Source organism: Lissotriton helveticus, chromosome 7, assembly GCF_964261635.1.
Source record: "Lissotriton helveticus chromosome 7, aLisHel1.1, whole genome shotgun sequence".
NCBI lineage: Eukaryota > Metazoa > Chordata > Amphibia > Caudata > Salamandridae > Lissotriton > Lissotriton helveticus.
The window spans coordinates 113,217,279-113,238,648 of NC_136068.1; the positions used below are offsets into that span (position 1 = coordinate 113,217,279).

At 44.9% G+C, this 21,370-nt stretch overlaps 1 protein-coding gene across 2 annotated transcripts in view; it reads right to left on the reverse strand.

Moving 5' to 3' along the window:
- The window catches only part of EEF1A2 (eukaryotic translation elongation factor 1 alpha 2), a 63,826-nt gene extending 47,276 nt beyond the window's left edge, over positions 1-16,550 (reverse strand). The window contains exon 1 of one of the 2 annotated variants that reach the window (XM_078651640.1): positions 16,420-16,550. The gene's annotated coding sequence lies outside the window, so the exon portion shown is untranslated. Of the gene's footprint in view, positions 1-4,759; positions 4,875-16,419 lie in introns of those variants that run through there. The other variant, XM_078651641.1, reaches the window with a different exon arrangement.
- Between the last annotated feature and the right edge of the window lie 4,820 nt (positions 16,551-21,370).

The window sequence follows — 21,370 nt, forward strand, 5'->3', positions numbered from 1 at the left end:
AGAGGAAACCAGTACATCGACTTTGAGTGTGACTTCGGAGCCGGCACCGCTCTTCGACACAGAGCCGTTCCCTGTACCAGAGCAGCGGTCCAAGCTGAATGCAATGACTGTAACGTACAGCGCAGGCCCCAATACCACCACCACACCTCCGAAGTCCCCAACAGCATGAGTCCCAATTGCCGTGTCACTGACATCCATGACACCCACCTTCAACTCCTCCACAGTATCTGTGGTCCCATGGTGTGATATCGACACCGTGAAGTCGACACTGCGTGGCTTTACTCTCAAGACTTCATTGAACCTGCATCATCTTAAGGAACCGACACCTTGCCACCGATGCTGAATCACCTCCTGTGTTTCTTGCTGCGTTCTGGGTGGCACTGGCTCAACGACTGTGCACCTTCCCTAGGATCCAATGCCTCACTTGCTCAGTGACGCCTCACCTCTTTTGTGCAAATCACTTCCCCGAGCACCGACGTGGCACTGACCTGCACCGACTGTAAAGAACCGACGCTGCACCGGCCTAGGTGACGCCTCACCTCCCTGGCGCCTCACAACCTCCTTGTTTTGTTATCATTTCCGGGGTCTGTACGACTCCGTAGCCGGCCCGTGCTTCATTGCGGTTGGCCCGGAACTTTGAGATTCAACTTTGTCAACCATGTCATTATAGCCCCAGTTGGAGCTATAGTGTTTCTAACCACTATAACAGCATTTCATCTTTGAAACTTTGAATTTCTATTTAATATGTTGGATTTTTGTCATTTTGGTCGTGATTTATTCAGATAAATATTGGCTATTTTTCTAAAATGGTGTGGAGTCCTTTTGTAATGTTTTCACTGTTACTGTGTATGTGTACAAATACTTTACACATTGCCTCTGGGATAAGCCTGACTGCTGTGCCAAGCTACCAAGGCAGTGAGCAGGGGTTATCTTAGGTGTGTAACTTACTTACCCTGACTAGAGTGAGGGTCCCAACTTGGACAGGGTGCAAACCACTGCCAACTAGAGACCCCATTTCGAGAAATCCTACTTTCATTTCTCTTGATGTCCTTGAGAACAAATGTATCCACAGGTTGCAAGATGGTGCAGTCACTGGGCCACCCTATATCTATCTAGATTCTAGAGGCCGAGTTTTGAGGTCTTTATTTTAATGAGCTGGGCTCAAGTACCATCTCATCTTACACACTATTTTCTCAAAGAAAGACCTGATCTCCAGGCACAGTCTAGCCACTGATCTGCTCCCTAAGCCCTTCATGGTGTGAAATAGGGCATCCTCTTTCCTTCATCCTTAGGTGTCACGGACTGACCCACAGCATCTTTCTCAAGTTTTGGTACCTAGACCCCTATGGTAGACGCCCTTCCCAGTCATAAGCCCCGTCTTGCTATCCTACGTGTGGGTTACCCTACAAGGATACTGGAATGCCACTTGAAGAGGCTTGCCTCCTCCCAAGGCCGATGAAGTTGAGTAGTCATGGCAACAAGTGTTCTGATAAGGATGGATTTTAAATATTTAAAATGACCAGTGAAGTAGCAGAGTGCCCTGGGCCCTAATGCTAGCAGATTTTCAATGCCCCCACACTTCTCTTCTTCTTTTTGGTAGTTAAAAACAGCTTCTAATTGTGGAACAATGGGACACTCAGCCCCATGGACCCGGTGCCACTGCACCTACTGCAGAAGGGATGTCTACGCTTCTGAAAGTGACAGGTTCTTTGCAAATTGTGTAGTTCATGTCAGAGGAGAGCTGTACAGTTTATTTACTGCATATGTATCTTCATTTGTGATTTGTTTTTTCTTTAGATAAACGCTAATACATCCCCAGTGAATTTCAATGATGGTGTAAATGGTGTTTCTACCACTCTGCTTCAACTGGCTAATATATTCAATTACAGTCGAGCCAGGCATATCGGGATACAAACACAGGACTTGCAGGAGTAAATATATCTCTGGGGCTGCAAATAAATCTGCAGAAGTATCGTACAGGGTTGTGTTTTTTATCTTTCGTCGCTGGCGCAGGTCTTGTCATAAAACATCAGTTCAAGCAGCTTCAGCAGAGAGGCCAAAGAAAGAATGGGGATGCAGAAGAAGCACTCCTTTCATGGGGCTAATGACAGGGCCACTAGAATTATGCGATTCTGTGACTCTGCCGTTTTCCGCATAATTTTGGATTGGCCACATTTGCCACATAATCCGTCATCTGCTGCATAATCTGCAGATAGTTTTTTTTATTACGTCTACCTCAAACGGATCAAAAGTAACTAAAATCACAGAGACCTGTGTTGCCACTCAGTGGAAGGCCTTAAGCAAATATTGACGGGTCATCTTTCAGTTCCTTACTACTTTATTTAGATGTTAAACTGGTACTAATTAGGTGAAACTATTACCTAGGGTTAATGTGAAAAAAAAAGGAAAAAAAGTTTTGAGGTAATACTATCACAAAATGTGCCACATTAGGTCGCATATTTTACCTTTTCTTTCCACACTCAATTTCAATAGAGACTTTATTCGGTTATATTTCACACCATAAAAGTACACATATATGCAATATCATTAAAAACATTATTCATACTATTACAATAATTCATAGTCACACACAAAAAAATCATATTACACGTAGCCCATTGCCAATTAATTGATCCAGATACATGGTAAAGTGCAGAAGGTAAGTACAACATCATTGATCTAAGCAATTCCTTAATTTGACGGTTAATTTTAGAAATTCTTTAACCTGTAAAACACTATCGCTGTGCAAAAGCTGCAGATAAAAAAAGGCAGGTTTGATTTGGTTAAAATTAAGTTTCCTTAAAAGTGCAACAAGATAACGTTTGCGGGGGTATTCATAAAACCTACATAAAAACATAAAATGCAGCATATCCTGAGGAGACTTCTCGTCGCAGCCACAGGGTGCTGTAACCTTATTACAAATGTCTGACTTCGGTCGAATTAAAAGATGATGGAAGATGTCAAATCTAAACCTAGTCAAGAGGAATTTCTCATGAGAGGTGAAATTACTCATTAAATAAGGCTCCATGCCTTCACAGGTTTTTAACATCACATATCTCCTAATTCTTGGTTTCATAAGCTCCTCACTTTCCCTTTGAGCCAGCTTATCCTTATAGAAGGCTTGTTTGATTGCTGTCATATCCCCCTTTACAATTCCGCTAGGATTTTCAAACAAATTCAGGCGACCTAGCCTTGAAAAACAATTTTTCAGATATTTTAACCAGGGGACACACATATATTTATCCTGAGATACAAGATCTCTTACAATCAGATGGGTAAGAGGTATGTCCTGATTTATCCACAGTTTCACCCAACAAGTCAGAGGCCTTATGGAAAAAATATCACCTAGATACTGGATTCCCAGTTCTTCATGTACTGCCAGGTTGGGTGTACTGGTGGGGACACAAAGTAGACGTTTTAGGAAATTGTTTTCAGCAACCTGCAACTGTTCTCCAGCCAGATATCCCCAAAGTTCGCTACCATATGCAGCTGTAGCAACAGATTTGGCATTGTAAAGCTTAATCATTGCATTAGTTGGCTTCTTACCCAGTTTTGACGCAAAGTTAAAAACAGAAGCATTGGCCCTTGTCAGTTCACCTTTCTTTTTGGCCAGGTGTGGACCCCAGTTAAGCTTCGTATCAAACAAGACACCAAGATATGAAAATGTTTCTGTGACTGGTATTGGGACATCATCCAATTTAAAAATAAAATTCTTTTTGGGTTTATGGCCAACATGCATTATGTATGATTTGGAGTTGTTGACCAAAAGATTTCGGTCAGACATAAAAGTGTTAAAAGCATTTAAAAGCGCCTGGAGTCCCTTCTCCGTTCTTGAGATTAAAACTGCATCATCTGCGTATAAAAGAACTGGAATACCCCGCCTGCCAACTCCAGGGCAGTCTGCCTGTACATTCTGTAGATAATCATCTAAATCGTTAATGTACAAATTAAAAAGGAAGGGGGCAAGAATGCAACCCTGACGCACTTCTTTATGTCAAAATTACCCGTGGTGTCCCCATTTACAGAATATCTGACATTAGCACTGGTGTTACTGTGCATATCCACCAGAAAGTCAACTATCCCTGAATCCACACCTTTCTCCCTCATGGACCTCCACAGCCCCCCCCCTGTTTCTTTCCACACAATTTAGTAAACCCTGCTGCATAATTTGGTTTTCCCTTGCCGCATGATTCCAGTGGCCCTTGTTAGGGGGTTCCTGCAGGGTTGGACTACCGACTGGGCCCTGCTGGGAGTGGGCTGCTTTTCATGGTTGGTGCACTAATACAGCGCCTTAACCAGACATAGGCGCCTACGGGGGTCTGCAAGGCGCTAGCCCCTAGGTGAAAATATTACCTGACAAAGCATGGTGCCTGTATTTTAATGCACGAAAGAGGGCAGAAGTACAGAAATAGATTGACTTCAGGTTGCCGCAGAACCCTGTAATGCTGCCCATCCACAGAAACGCCCATCTCACCCCACTCTCTCCCCCACCACAAACACTCCCCACGGGACTGTCCTGGAATTGTTCTTTTAAAGCACACAGCAGACTCGTAATATTACATAGATAATTTGGCAACGGGTATCTATGGCGAGCATATCCCAGTGGCAACCTGGTGACGTCACTCTAAAGCCGCCTCTCACTGGGTCACTCTCGCCTTCTCAATTTCTCCCCTAGGATCATCTTTCGAACTCGGTCACGCACTCACTCTCTCCCCTCCCACCCCTCTGCCCTGCTATCTCTCTTCCACATATGTATTACCAGGGGGCGGAGCGATGGAAGACATAATCCCTTCCTATCTCGGCATCACGCGCCGCAACACGATAACAACACATGACGTCGACCGAAAAATATGTTCAGCAAGGTACCCCTCTTCTACCTGCGCCCCATAGGCCCCTCTGCCCACAGCGTGCAGCGCCCCTCCCACCAAGGAGCGCGATGTGCCCTGCGCCCAAACTACCCATCAGCTTGCTGTGTCACGCAGCCTGGCCGGCGCTGCGCGGAGGGGGGAGGGGCAAGATAGCCCAAGCTGTGCCCGCCATGTCTGCGGGCACCGTGCCAGGGCGTCGCAGCAGCAAGCATCCCAAAATGAATGGGAAACCCACCGCCCCCAATATAAATGGATTCCACATTGCAATAGTAATAATTCGCATACCACTGATTGCATAATGATGACGGAAACGTTATTGAATAATACCAATAAAATATTGTCTTTTTATTTTGCACGTGCAAACACTGAAATCCATGCGGGTACCTTGACAATGCTGGGTAAAAGTACAAAGATAATTTAATCCCTTTGCATCAGAAGGGGAACCCCAAACCTATCAGCTCTCGCTTTATTTGTTGATAGTGCTTTGTGTAGTGCCACCGACATGACAAATGGAGAGAGGGAGCATGATGTTGTGTTTGAGAGTGCGTGCGCGCACGCGTGTGTGTGTGTGTGTGTATGTATAACCCACACTGTAGGTTAACTGTTGTAGATTTGATGTATAACTCCACAGACTGGATGTTGCAGGAACAGCTTTATTGCAGCACAGAACAGGTAAGCCCAATCCTCCCCTGGCCAGAGCTCCAACTGCCAACAGGGCAACGGAGAATTCCAGAACAAAGAACATTACAGAGATCTAGAGTGTTAGCTCAGTAGATGAGCTAAGCACTGTACAACATATCTTCCCCCCTTAACAAGGAAAGAAGCAACATCATACAAAAGATCAAACACAATCAATGTACATAATCATTCAAGTAAGTAGGTGGACGACGAGAACGAGTACACCTCAAACTAGCTTCTGATGAGGAAGAAGAAGAAGTAGTGGGAATAGTTGTAGTAGAGGCAGTTTCAACTGAATAATTATCTTGTGCACTCAAGGAAGTGGAAGCATCACCACTACCCACCTCCCCCCGTACAATTGGTTGAGAAGCGAAAGAGGCGCTACCATCAGAAGTTAACAAGTACCCATTGCATCCCTCAGTACTACCAGGTATTACGCCATCAAAACAGTCATTCTTTCTTTGGTATAGTGCAACTCTCCTATAATTCCAACTTTCCCCATTGGCCAAGACAACAAAATGTGGAAAAACCCTTTTGACTCTAAAGGGACCTCTAAACTTGCTAAGACCCTTGGCACATCTCCCTGGCTTTACCTTGACCAGATCGCCTACAGATATAGGTAAAGAAGCACTGCCCTGGGATAAGGACACCTCACTTGCAGAGCCCCTTAACCATGCAGGAGTCAATCTTGACACTGGCGTACGACCTCGCATTAGCTCAAAAGGGGATTTTTCTCCATACTTATGGGGCGTCGACCGGTAGGCCCAAACAAGTTCTTGTACCCGTTCATGGGAAAAACAACCACCTTCAACAAACATTTGAATCACCCCTTTTACAAGACGGTTTACTCTCTCGCAAAGGCCATTTCCTTGCGGATTGTACAAACTCGTCCTCTGATGTTTGATGCCACATTCACGTACAAACTGAGTCATTTTTGAAGAAGTCAGTTGTGTGCCATTATCCGTAATAAGAACAGAAGGGTATCCTTCATTCAAAAACACTCCTTTAAGGAAGCTAATGGTAGTATCAGTGTTTATCTCTCTCACAAACTGTACACAAAGCCACTTCGAATAACAGTCTATTACAACAATAGCGTAACGTTGATTTAATGGCAATTCACTCATGGGACCTATAAAGTCCAAACACACACTGTGCCATGGTATATTTTCAAAACTAATTTTCTGTGTAGACTGAGACCCCAACACTTTCAGACGTTTCTCCCCTTCCTTGCAGAAATTACACCTTAAAACACAATCTACTGCATCACAATCGACAGAGGGCCACCAAAAATGTTCCTTAACTCGACGTTGCGTGAGACTTTGGCCCAAATGTCCCTCATGGGCTAAGTTTAGGATCCTACACCTTAAAGAACTAGGTGGAATATAACGGTCACCTCTCATCAAAACATGCTCCCCTTCTAAGGAGAGTTCGTCTAAGACTTTTAAAAACGGTCTGACTTGAGGTTCTACAGTACTCTCTCTTCTTGCTCCTTTTGACACAAGATTTATGACAGCTTTTAAAACCTGATCATCTTCCATACCTTTTGACCATTCACTACAAGAAAAAGAACCACCACCTACACTCATAACATCATCCATTACAGCAACTGCTACATCATCCAATACATCTTCAACTGAATCTTCACCACTAGAAGATCGCACAGGAAGTCGTGACAGGCAATCCGCTTGGATGTTTTTCCATCCATGAACAAACTCAATTTCACATAGGTAATCTTGTAGGCGAGAGGCTAACCTTGCTAAACGTGGAGACCCCTTTCCAGCACCTCCCGGAGCCAACACGTTTAAGAGAGGTTTATGATCCGTGCGAAGGATAAATTTGTAACCCCACAGATAGGTCCTAAAATAACTCGTGCCCCAAGCAGCAGCAAGAGCCTCACGTTCTATAACCGAGTAATTCGACTCTGAGACAGATAATGGCCTAGAGGCAAACGCTATGGTCTTTTCCACTCCACCATGTTTTTGTAAAAGAACTGCACCAAGACCTACAATACTAGCATCTACCATCAAAATAGAGGACCGAGCAGTGTCAAACGGTGTAAGGACATTGGCAGACTTTAGCTCTTTTTTTATCATATCGAAGCAAGACTCGTGCTCAACAGTCCAATTGAACTTAACACCCTTCTTCAACAAACTCCTCAAAGGAGCAGTCTTTGAGGAAAAATCCTTCACAAATTTCGAGTAAAACTCGATCAGACCCATGAATGATCGAAGTTGATCTTTATCAACTGGAGAAGGAGCTTGTTCAATGGCCTCTAACAAATTCTTTTTTGGTTTAATCCCCTCTTCGGATAGGCAAAAACCCAAGTACTCTATTTCTTTCAAAAGGAATGCACACTTCTCTTTTCTCAATGTCAGACCAGCAACATCCACTCTTTGTAACACATTCCACAAAATCTCATTGTGTTCTTCTAGTGAATTTCCATATATCAAGATATCATCCTGAAAGTAAAGGACTTTATTTAACCCTTTAAACACTTCAGAAACAAGTCTCTGGAATACACTAGCGGCAGAGACAAGTCCGAAGGGCAATCTCGTGAATTGGAATGTCCCCTCACTAGTGATGAATGCGGTAAGATGTTTGGAGCTGTCATCTAAGCAAATTTGATGATAAGCATGCTTTAGATCCAGTTTACTAAAGAACTTGGCCCCTTTAAGTGTCGAAACTAGCTCATTAATGTTTGGTAGGGGAAATACATCCGCAACCACACATCTATTGAGTGAGCGTAAGTCCACACAGAACCTAATTTTATTGTCCGGTTTCTGGGAAATCACTACAGGGGAAACCCAGGGAGATGCTTCAATTGGTTCGATAATACCACCTTGAAGCATTTCTTCTAAAGTGGACTTAACTTCTTTACGTAGGGCAAAAGGGACTTTCCTCACTTTATGTTGGACAGGACAACTACCCTCCTTGAGTATTATGCGATGAGAATATCCTATAAGTTCCCCCAATTGGTCTCTGAACACATTTTTAAATTCGTCTAGTATCTCACCAATAGAAGACTTATCAACTATAGACACAGGATCATCAGACCTGGGATCTACTACAATGTGTAGGTCAAATTGGTGGTGACGACCTAATATGGCCGGTCCTACAGTCGATATGTAAACCTTTCCAGGCACCGATCTATTCTTGAATTCAATTTTTGACTCGAAATATCCCAATAGATCAATTTTCTCGCCTTGATATCCAGACGGAAAAATATCACACTCTTTCAATGCTCTCTCGCCCCACACACTCTTCATTAAGGATAGTGGGATGATGGTCCACTTTGAACCTGTGTCCACCATGAGGTTCACTACCCTCTCATCAATTTTGAACTCAGCTTTAAAAGGATTCTCTCTTCGATCTTTGCATGAACATACAGTGTCAGACAAAATTAATATCTTGTTCTTTTCACGTCTCACATCAGTACAGTCATTAATTACAGTCACCCGTGAACCGTTTGAACTGTTTTTGTTTTTACACATCTTTGCAAAGTGTCCCGTTTTCCCACAACGTAGACACTCTTTATTATTTGCAAAGCAAAACTTAGCATCTGAAGAATGTGAAAAACTCCCACACCTCGAACACACTTTCTGACTATTCCTACTACCTGAGGTTTGTTGAATATTCTTCTTCTGAAGAATATAGCCCTTTTTTCTTACTATAGCAATCGCCATAGCTTCATCATCACTATTGTCACTAGTCATACTCTTATTGGAAACTTCTGCCACTTTAGTTTCCAAGCCACTCTTCTGCAACTCTCTCATACATTTCTCACTCTCTTCTACTACTTTAGCCAATTCTATCGCAACTTTCAATGTTGGATTTTTTGCCGCCCATAATCGTTCTTGGACTTTTCTGTTATTGGCTTGAACAATCAGTTGGTCTCTTATAAGTTCATCCGCCATTTGGCCGAAGTTGCATTTCACTGATAGTTCGCGTAGACGCGCAACAAACTCATCAATGCTCTCTTCCGCTAACTGTTTGTTCTTGTAGAATTTGTATCTCTGTAAGACAAGGTTTTCTTCCTTACCGAATCTGGTTTCAAGTCTTTCTACCGCCTCCTTAAATTCATCTAAATCTGCTTGTGACCCAGAAGGTAATACTTGTGGTAAGTATTTAAACAGACGTTGTCCTTCTTTACCTAATGTCGTCATCAAGAGAGCTTTCTTGCGCTTAGGTGAGAAATCCTCCCCGTCTAAAGCTTGGATATAGTTGTTAAACATTATTATCCAGTCTTCCCACATTATGGGTGGATTCCCTGGTTCGCACAAGAATTGTGGTGGTAGTGCTACATTAATTGCTTGAGCCATTGAATTGAAACGTAAGGTACTATTGTGTAGTAGCAAGAAACAGTTGTTATACAAGCACGTTATAATTTTTCTTTTCACAGAGAACAGAAACAGTCTGTATATATTTATCTTTTCACTCAATTTAAACGCTTACTCCACTTTATTATTCTGAAGATCCGCCAAATAATGACGTTCCAGGTAGTCCGCAGTGATAATCCGCTGCACCACGGTGTTTCCGACAGTCTGATGTGAAGATCTCCGCGAAGCGCGTTGCTTAGCAACCACTGACAACAGGCAGAAAAATTATTCAAAATGGCCGATTTACGTCAGTTACGTCTGACGTCTGTTGTCACACGCGCATGAACGTGTGCGTCTCTGGCATGCGCATGAGGACAATGCGTACAGTGTCAGAGAAACGCAGTTGTGCGTTTCAGTGTGCGCTTTAGCATACGCTCCAGTAGTGCGCGTAAGAGATGCGCAACTCACCCAGTCACGTCGTGCGCTTCAGCGTGCGCTCCAGCAGTGCGTGTGCGCGACTCACCACATCTCGTCACGAAAGACGTTGGAGGGTGTGACGTCACCTTCGTCGGCACATAGAGGAAACCTCGTATTCTCCCAAAATTCACGATCGGTTCCACTGCAATTAACGCCAATACGCTGAAGGCTCCTCTCGGTCTGCTTACCACGCGGGTTCGTGAGGAATCGGTGCTGCCGTTCTGTAATTCCTTAATTAGCTGCAATCTTCAACAGGAAGCTATGGCCAGATGTCTTTTAAGTCCAAGTCGCCAAATGTTGTAGATTTGATGTATAACTCCACAGACTGGATGTTGCAGGAACAGCTTTATTGCAGCACAGAACAGGTAAGCCCAATCCTCCCCTGGCCAGAGCTCCAACTGCCAACAGGGCAACGGAGAATTCCAGAACAAAGAACATTACAGAGATCTAGAGTGTTAGCTCAGTAGATGAGCTAAGCACTGTACAACATTAACCTTGTCAGAACCTGACAAACACTATCTTTGTGAGGACTTGTGCGTTGTGAGGACCGGTCACAGTAGTGTGTTTATGTACTTTCGAACGAGTGTACCAAAAAACTTTTTGGTAGATTTGCATCAATCCGCTTTATAACCTTCCCTACTATCAAAGCGCGTGGAGTTAGAATAGTAATTACACACTTCATTGCGGTCAATGGCCGGTTCATAATAATAGGTATGCTATGTTGTGTGTGTCTGTGTGTTTGTGTGTGGGGCTGTATATCCTTCCCTACTATCAAAGCGCGCGTGGAGTTAGAATAGTAATTACACACTTCATTGCGGTCAATGGCCGGTTCATAACAATAGGTATGCTATGTTGTGTATGTCTGTGTGTTTGTGTGTGGGGCTTTGTAAGCTATTGTGTGGGCGCAAGGGTAAAACACATGAGAGATTTGGGCTTGATCGGCTTCTAAGCATTTATGTTTTACCAATGGATGAAGACTTTCTGGATGTGGGACTAACCCGTTATACACTTCAACGAACATCAGACCCGGAAACCCTGGGAACTATATGAATACCGTCATTTGACTTGTCTTTTAACCTATTAACCTAAGGTATTTCTGTGAAATACATGATGAATTACTAAATTCTATGAGGGAGCAAGGAGCAGTCTAAGTGCAGTACAATGCTGGCGTTTCCTAATTGGACTTTGAGATAGTGCTTACACAGTACATTGTCCTGAAGAAGCTCTTTACAGGGCGAAACGTGTTGGCTGTGCCTATTTGTCACTGAGGTAAAGAAAATAAAGAATCTTTCTGTGTACACAAGAACACAGTGCTTGGAATTGTATTTGAACACTGAAACGTCCCGTAAAGATCTTATTGCCTTTCTGTTAAAACTGTATTTAATTTATGACCATCTGGCAGCTGGTCATTTGAGGTGGGCAATACATGTGTTGTGATACAAGAGTGACTAGACTGGGCGGTGCAGTTTTTTCTAGCCTTGCTGCCTTTCTCGGCCCTTAATGTTTTACCAATGCCAAACTTTTATCGGTAATTAGGTATATATGGCATAATCATGAGATAAGAGCAAGGGCACACATGGTGGCAGCTAGAGTCTGTGAGATTACAGCAGGGCAGAAAGTAGTCAGCGCATGTGGGCAAAGTTCTACTTACATTCCCCCATTCCTACTGCGCCTTGAGACTGCCTCATCAAAATGCACTTTGCAAGCAACAAGCGTAACCTATCAGTACATAACAAGTACTAAATGCCAATGTTACAATCAGCAGGTGTATCAATCATCACAATACATCTATATTGTCCCATTTCAATATTGTGGCGCCTGCAAGCCTCCTTCTGGGACACAGGTGCTAAGGATCCTCACATTACTACTTAACAAAAGTTCAGCAACGTCAACACATTAAATTCACTCAATGGGCTTCACTCTTAAATTAATAACAAACATTCAATGCATTCATGAATCCAACATTTTTGAATGAAGTTCTTGACTGTCAGAGTTGTTTCATAGTTGTTTCTTCTCAATTCATAATTATATATTCAAATTAGGCTTTCAGAACAGACAAGATTAAATGATTATCTTTGGATCAGCCAATGTGTTTTATCCATTGAAATGATATACCTTCTTCAAAGTAAACAGTAAGTTTTGAAAAAGGCAGGGCATTAAATCCAAATTATAATGCCAGTTTGGTTGTGATTTGTTTATTTGATCAATATCTTGTAATGGAAGGTAAATTTGTAGAGAGCTGCTTGTCACCCATGAAGGTATCCAGGTCACTGAAAGAAAAACAAAAGAGTTTTCTAGCTGGTACAATGCTATCTAGGTTTTGTGGGCCCCCAGGTTAAGTTATGGTTCATACACACCTTGGGGAATGGTGTACTGCATAAATTTGTGATCAGCGCATGCTAACTGCATGCTAAAGCATTGAACAAACAGAAAACCTCTGTCCTTTTACAAGATATTGATCAGGCAAACAAACCACCACCAAACTGGCATCATGAATTACAGTTTATGATCAGTCCTTTAGAAACTTACTGTTTGCTGTGAAGAAGGCCTATCATTTCGATGGGCGAAACGTGTTAGCACACAAAAATAATTGTTTTATTATTATGTTGAAGTAATGGACGTCAAGTTGAACTTTTGGATTCAATTGTCTATCGATTATTTGTACTTTAAAGTGCATGGAACCTGTCCTACAATCATAATTGTGAGCACAGTGTTAGAGTTGTAGGATATATCAAACCAGCTCAGCAGAACTTCTCTGCCACCATAACCGAGTGGGAAACAAGGTGGGGGTCCCACACCGTATCTCTTTAGTGTATGCTGCTTGTTAAAATGTAAATGCCCTAGTCTTTCCCCAGAGAGGATGATATGGTACGGCTAATTCATCTTGCCCCATATGTCCGCAACTACATTGCTCTCCATTCTAGTCAGTGTATAGTATTGTATTTGCAAAGACAACACTGCTATTCCCTTGTCGGCTGACTAGGGCCCTTAGCTGTGCATCCTTTTAAGAAGAGGTACATTCAACCTAGTGAAACAGTGTTCCTTAATCTTTGATCCAGATAAGGAACAATAGCTTTAGTCAATACATCAAGGAAAATTGCCTTCAGCCAGACCTAATCAGAGTTAATTGAAATAAGCTGGACATCAGACTCACCTAAGGGCTTAACGAAGAGACACGCAGCCCTTGTTGAGCAGGGGGGGGGGGCAATCCTTCAGGGCCACCTCAACTCTTCCAGGGGACTCCATTCTGCCAAAGACCAATGAATAACTGAGGTATGGGAGACTCAGTGCCCCTGTTCCAGTGCTTAATTTGGGGATGGGGGAGTGCCAGGACCCTTATCTGGAGGTTACTGCAGCTTGCCCCACCCATTGTCCTTGCCAGCACTGCCAATAATGGTACCAACATAACTACTAATCATCACACTTCTACAAGTGTGAATATTCTAGGTGCCCAACACAATAAGAATGGCTTGGGCGGCAGCTATTAGTCATTTTGAATCTATATTGAATTATTAAACAAGTGTTGTTATGCTCATTTTACAGACAGATAGCGCCACCATATGGCAGACTGTCATAAGTTAAGAGCTGGTGCCGAGCACCGGAAAACACTAGCTCAAATTAAGCACTGCCATTACACATTCTGCAGGGGGGGGCATCATTTTTCGCTATGTCACTAATAAACTCCACACTAAGGGCTTTAAGTGGGCCGGGTCTGAGCAACTGCAGTTTTTTTTAAAGGAAGCCTCGAAACAGGTCTCTATCGGGCTCTGTTTGGTGCCCTAGCACAGGTAGTCCATTTTTTTCCGGACTATAGTGACATTGATGTGTGTGCTCTCACACTGCCCACTTCTGGCGAAGTTATGGCATGATGTCATGCCAGGTGAGCGTTGTAGGGGAAGGGAAATCCTTTAAAGAGAGTCATTTTCTCTCTGGATTTCCCTTCTCTTTTTGAAATTCAGGAGCAGCAACATTTTCGTGGTGTCACCAGAGCTTTAAGTGGAAGCTTTTTCAATATTATATACACACCATTTATGTTATGCAACTAACAACCATTGACAAAGCCAATAATCCTTCATTGTTGTAGGTATGTGTTTACTTGTTGTATGATATATCTAGATGCAATGACAGAAACAGCAAAATACAAGTCGGGCGGCACACTATGCTAAGCACAGATTATTAGCTTAAGTGTTTTTAAGCCACGCCCTTATTACATTGGTACGCCCCTTTGAGAGACCCTCCAGTTTTTTCATTCCACTTAAAGCCCTGCCCACACTTGTCTTGAAAGAGTCTTGCTGGAGTGGTGAGGGGGGTAGGGCTGGAGTTGTCCCAGGAGGCGGGGGAGAGTCTGGGGTGACGTGGGATGTTGGTGTTGTTAAACTGTAAATGTACATTTTGGAAGGGTAAAGTGGGGCGCCCCAATCTCATTACATGCGGAGTAGTGCTGAGTCATCATCCAAAGGCAGTTTATTTTTAGATGTTTGTTGGGAAATGAAGTGCGGACGATGGGGGGGGGGGACTGAAGATGAGGGGGCTGCTAAGGGGAGGTGGTGTGAGGTACAACCTTTCACCTAACCAACTCAGCATCCACACAAAGCATGGTCCCTCTTCTACTTCCCCCTGTATACTTCTGTTTCAGCCAATTATTGCTGACTAGTTCGTCTCCCCCTCCCAGCTCCCACATGGGCCATACCACAAGCACAGCGGGGGGGGGGGGGTGTTTACCGCTGAGGCTGCACCTGAGCTCACTCACTTATCAGAATGTGAACTGATGTCCCTCGGCTTAACTCCTGCATCACCCTCGCCCGGCTGCGGTGCCCAGGGAGGGTGGCACTGTTAAGTCAACAACAGCTGCTGCCAACCAGCGTTATCAGGCAGACCTTAGCATAGCAGTCAGCTGTGGGCACGGGTAGGGGGAATAGACGAGGGTACCGCCATGGATAAATTATAGTACCATTGACAATAACCCCCTCCCCATCACATGGTCCTGTCATTCAAGTACCAATATTCTTTAGGGGCTGAGGTGCCCGGAGCGGAGTGATGGCAGTGCCCAGGGAGTGGGCGGGGCTTGTGTTGTGCTGAAAACAACTGCATCTTCTGCCAGTTTCAGCTCCCCTGGGTAGCTGGGAGAGAGAGCTGCAAGCCCACTTGTGTCCTTCGGGGGCACAGCCCGTGCCCACCGCCCAGCAGGGGGTCTTGGCACTCCATGAGTAGACATCAGAAGATCCCGTTTGGGATGGGGCGGTGGTCCTATGTACAGGGGGCAAAGCAGGCGATAGGAGGGGCTAGGGGGTGTCTAGAAGTGTGCCACCTCGCAGAGCGGGCAGTTTTGCAGAAGCTCTGTCTAACATAGATACACATATCACCCGCTCCAGGGGCATGCGAGGGGCATCGGGGAGTAAGGAGATTGTGCTGCAGGTGATGGGGATGGGAGAAACGAGTGGTATGAGTGTTAGCTGCCGCCACTAGGACGGAGCTAACCCGGCGCAGGAGTAAATTCAGGTGGCTGCGAGGGTGAAAACTGCGTCAGCCGGCCGCCCACCCCCATGCAGCCATGTTTACTTTATTCCTGTATGCACTTAGCCAGGTGCCCGCCCCACCAGCTCTATGCAAGGCACCGTGCCAGTCACTGTGACGTAAAAGTCGCACTTTTTGAAAGCAAACTCAAAAAAACACCCATACTAGGGCAGGTGCCATCTCCCCTCCCCGGCCCCCATGCATGCCCATATATTATTCCACCTCCCCCCACCCCCTAAGCACTTTCAGATTTTTAGAGTCACTTCCCCAGCCCTCACTCGCACCGTCATCAGCACTCTCTACTCCTAGGGGTCTCCTGGACTACCCCCCCCCCCCTCCCCCCCGTATGCGTCACCTGTCCTCTTCTCCCTGGGGGTGCTCGGCCCACATTCCCTCAGTGGTCCCCCGTCCCACACCACTTTGCTCTTCCGAGTCCCTTTCCTTCCCCGTTGCGGTCACCTTCGTCCGGCTGCCCTGGGACCCCCACGACCGGCACCGACCTCACCCCCACGCCCACCCCCCTCCCGCGCAGACCCCTGCCTCTCCCGACGGGGCTGAGCTCTCACCTGGAGCAGGGCTGCAGACAGCAGGGGTGTCAGCTCCGAAACCGCCGCTTTATGTCCCTGCCAGGGGGGGCCGCTCCGGCGCAATGCAGACACCTCCCTCCCTCCCTCCTGCACCCTCCCTCGCTCCATCCATCCAGTCAGCCCTGCATTACAGCATTGCGGTACCAAGAGGAGGGGGGGGAGAGAGAGCAGAGTCGCGAGGGAGGGCAGAGGGCACCGAGGGGGAGAGGATTGGCAGAGAAGAGGCGGGAGGGAGGTGGGAAGAGAGAAGTGAGTGAATGGAGGTAGTAAAGGCGTGACATAAGAAAAACGGGACTAGAGAGAGAGAGCGCAGGAAGGGGAGAAGGAGAAAAAGAGGAGGAAGACAATAGTGCGCGGGAAGGAAAGATGAAAAGTAAACAAGTACTGACAAAGCCAATAGGTTTCGCCTTTGAGACCCAGTGGCTTTGCTAATGGTTTTTAGGAACGTCGCGCAGCATCCGTGCAGTGTAGTTAAAGTGAAATAAAAATAAAGTAAAAGCATTTGACGTATATTCGCGCCTACAAACTAACGAGGGTGTTTTTTTTCATTTATAGCTACCGATCTGAGTTGGATTAGTAACTGAAAATAAAATAAAATGTGCAAACTAAATTTTTTAAGTGGATGGGGAGGCCTGAAGCAACACGGGGGACAGTGAGGGGCGAGTTAACCAACAGGTTAAGTTTGTGACGGAGTAACCCATCCACTGGACTCTATATCAGGTCCTATATTTCCAAAAGTGGGATCATATGCCCACGCATGGTTCTCTTTTTGAAAATCCTGTCATTGAAAGCTAAAGTGTGGCCATAATTTGCCCAAGCATGGCCTGACATGCCCATGTATCGTCATCTTACACATAAATGCAACATCGGATAACAGTATGTCCTTAACGTTCTCCAAGTACAGTATACCATATCCGTGCATCACAAGATGCCCAAAGCTGACCTTATGACCAATTGGTGCTCCGAGATGCCCTCAAATGGCATCCAAATGGCCAAGTTGGGCTAGAGGGCTATCATGTGCAAAACAGCTTCCAACATATTCTCAAGTGTGACATGTATCGGAAGAAGTATGGCAATTCTATGCCACCGTACTAACAAGTACCATCATATGCCCAAATATGGCCATCTTATATCAAATTATTTCAACCATAGGCTTAATATGGACAACTATGAGGTACATGTACACTTAGGGGCCGATTCCGATCTCGTTCGGAAGGGTTCCGAATCGGATTTGGAATTGCCTAAACCGATCCGGAGCCCTTGTTCCTGATCGATTAGTTCCCCATTCCGAAAAACCAAGTACGATGCCTGGAAAGTCTTAGCGCTGACCGAATCGGTTCCGGAAGGTATATGGAGAGATAGAGCCCTCTGAGACCGAATCGTAATCTCTATGGAGTAGGTTTTCCAAGCAAGCAAGTATGATGAATGATTCGGACAGCCTTTACGATTCGGTTTGCCGGGATAAAAAAGACTGCTGGAATCAGTCTTTGGGGGCCTGTAGCAGGCCCCCCTTCACCCAGGTCCCTCTAAACCGAGCCTGTGGGGGTACCCATAGGTTCTCCCTTTCAGGCCATGCACAGTGTGGCAGGCACCAAGTGGTGTGCAGACAATTCTGACTTGGGAGCCTCCCAAGACTGAAATCCAGGTCCGGGTCTTTCTGTGCTTGACCAGGTATTACAGCAGGTTTGAGAACAGGTATGGCTCACTATTATACCCGCCCCAACCAACAAAACTCACCTATAAGAAACAGACTAAAAAGCCATATGGTCTGCAAAATGTCAGAAGCCCTTTGACTCCCTGAAGGAAGCAATGTGTATAATACCTGTCCTACATGTGTGTGACTACTGCAGAGAATGAATTGTCCAGACAGGTGATTCAGAACATGAAATTAGGGCAGTGTTGTCACAGGTAAATTATGAGGGTCATGAACAACCAGTTACCATTATTAGTAGGCAACTGCTCCCCAGAGAGTAGCGTTGGAGTGCCATTGAGAGGCAAGCCTTTGCTGTGGTTTGATCCCCAAAGAAGTTGAGACCCTACTTGTATTGGACTGACGTCAAAGTTTCAACCGACCTCTCAGGTGGCTCATGCAGATGAGAGGAGAAAACCCCAAACTCTTGCAGTGGTGCATTTTCCTAAAGGGAATGGACTTTAGAATCGAACATAGACCTGTGAGTGACCGTGCCAATATGCAGGTACCCTTTCCAGTTTTTCCACTTAGATGATTGTAACTACCAGGATGTGGGTTAGTTGCTTATCACCTTTCATCTTGAGGGGGCGTGTAGGAAGGGCCTCTTTTGTATGATTACCCAAGGTTTTGGACTGATTCTGCTGGTTTTTCAACTCTGTAGTGCACTGGGCCCAGCTGTCCAGGGCACAGTGCATGTGCTCTGACCCCCACACCCCCAAGTACATTTACTATTGCTTAATACCTGATTGGCTCCTTTCACTTTCTTATTAGTCTCTAGTACATGGTACTAGAGGTACCCACGGCTACGAAATTAAATGTCACTAGTGGACTGCAGCACTTAATTGTGCCACCATTGCATTGACAAGGTGACTCTAAACCTGCTACTGCAGCCTAGTAATAAAGCTTAAAGTTGGCTAGCTGGACATGGTAAAATAAACCCTTTTGCCTAGTCAAAACCTTCCTTTTTAATATTAATAAGCAGCCCCAAGGACAGGCCTCAGTAATCCACTAGGCAGGGTGCTTAATATTAAGAAGGGCATGTTCCTTTTGAGTTTCTATACCCTAACAGTGAAAACACAATACGGATTATTTTCCGTGTGTCAAGCCGGTAGGCCCATTTGGTAACATGGAATTTCACTAGCCACCGTGCTAACTTCCATTTTGGGACCATCAAAGATATCACTCCAAGGAATCAAATTAATCATTACATTAAACCTGAATTATTACTTAGATTGGATTCATGGTAACTTTTAAGAGAAAAGTGACTTTTGAAAATCACCACTTTGTTGCCCAATACTCTTTACTGACTACCTGCAGCAGTTGTCAACAACATGCTGCTCGAATGCTAGGAAGTGTGAAGATCTCATATGAACAGGGAACAAAGGGATTTGCTGGAAGGAGGCGGTGTAACCTCTAGCCAGCAGGATGACTACAGGGCGGTGGCCACAGACGAGAAGCTTCAAAGATGCCACCGCCTCAGTGAAGCCTAAGTGAAGCAAATGATGATCACACCTTCACCGGCCCGCTTCTTTGTGTAGGTCGATAGGCTGGCATCTCTTCCAATGGGGGAAACCTATTGCCAAACTATTTTTTCAGTAGGAGTGGCCATTATGATTGGTACTCCCCAGGGGTGTGCCCTGGGGCCCTCACAGGGGATGAGGGCCGGAACCATCTAGGAACTGAGTTGAGAAGGGTATCCTGGGATTGTTTGGAGTTCAAAACCCCATGAAGTGATGTAAAGTGGGAATAGCTGCCTCGTGGGAACTAATGCCCTATTTGCTAGTGCGTCTTCTCCTGCCACACATTAAAAGATGGCATAATAATGGCATCCTAGCCCTTAGATCACTACTAGACTGGACTGGAAAGAAGACATAAGGACAGCCCTACTGGACCCAGCAAAGAGAGACTGCACCTGCTGCACACGAGGAAACCACAAAGAGGACTGTGCCTAGTTGTGGAAAAGAGATCCACTCGTGCCAAGACGGAATAAGTGACTCTTAGGGCTAGGTGGCTAGCCTCTTGTTAAGCTTCAGGATGCTCAAAAGCTATAGAACCCTGCACTCCTCAAGAGTTCAGCAGCCCAGGAACGCCTGACCGCAATTCAGTGCCGAAGTGCCTTCTGTGCGACAGACTTCTGACCTTCCTGAGTTTTCCCAAAATCTGTTGGACCCAAAGTCAAAGTAGACCCTGGTTCCCAGAAACAAAAAAGATTTCTTACCTGTATGCAACCACTGGACCTGCTGTAACTGGAAGACCAATTGACCAGTGGTAACTGGACCTGCACTGGGCTCCCCTCATGCACTGTGGGAGATTGAGTCCTGAGGCCGGAGATGACCCCTGAAGTTGGTGGCCCCAGGAAAACTCACCATATCTCTTTTGCGCCTTTAGCATCACAACATGCTCTACATCTTGCACCCCCAGCCTCAGGACCACTTCTAGGCTGTACCATGTTAAACAAGAAAATGACACTAAGGACCCTATGTATGCTGAAAGTGACAGGTAACTTTCTCCCAGGACCTAAGTAGTTTCCTCCTGTGACAGGCCTACATCCTGTTGTATCCCATCCAGGCTAAGAGAAGTAGACATACTAGCCAGTTGGCTAAGAACTGCTCAATCAATATACAAATATTTATTGAATCTTTAAAAAAGAATTAACTTACTATTGAAAAATCATATCTACAGTTTTTCCTCAATATTTTTTGTCCTTTTGGTGTCTATTTTGAGACAAAAATACACTCTTTTTTATAAATTGGGGTCTGATATTTAGTGTGTTGTGTTTCTTACTGAACTATTTTGGTACTTCTAGATGCTCTACACTTGTTCCTTTGATTAAGCCAGACTGCTGTGTACCACAGCTACCCAGTTCTGAGCTAAGGGGTTTATTAAAGACACCTAACTGGACCTGCTAAAGATGGCGATGTTAAGATGTGCACAACCACACCTATGTGTCTGTCCACCAATATGCGGAGGTCTCACAGTGATAAATGAACACTGCCTCCTCAGGCTCCATCCTTTCACTCATAATCTGCTTAAATATTCTAAAATGGATGTCATGAAAGTTACTCAGTTTAATCCCCAAAATACTGAAGTCATTCATAATTGTTACATCAGAGCACCAATCAAAATTCAATACAAATTGGATTGAGGAGACTTTTTTTTCCCCAGATTGACACATGAAGTAAACGTTTTCGGTTTTTGGGTCGGCCCGAACCACACCATATACGTGTGTATTTAATACTC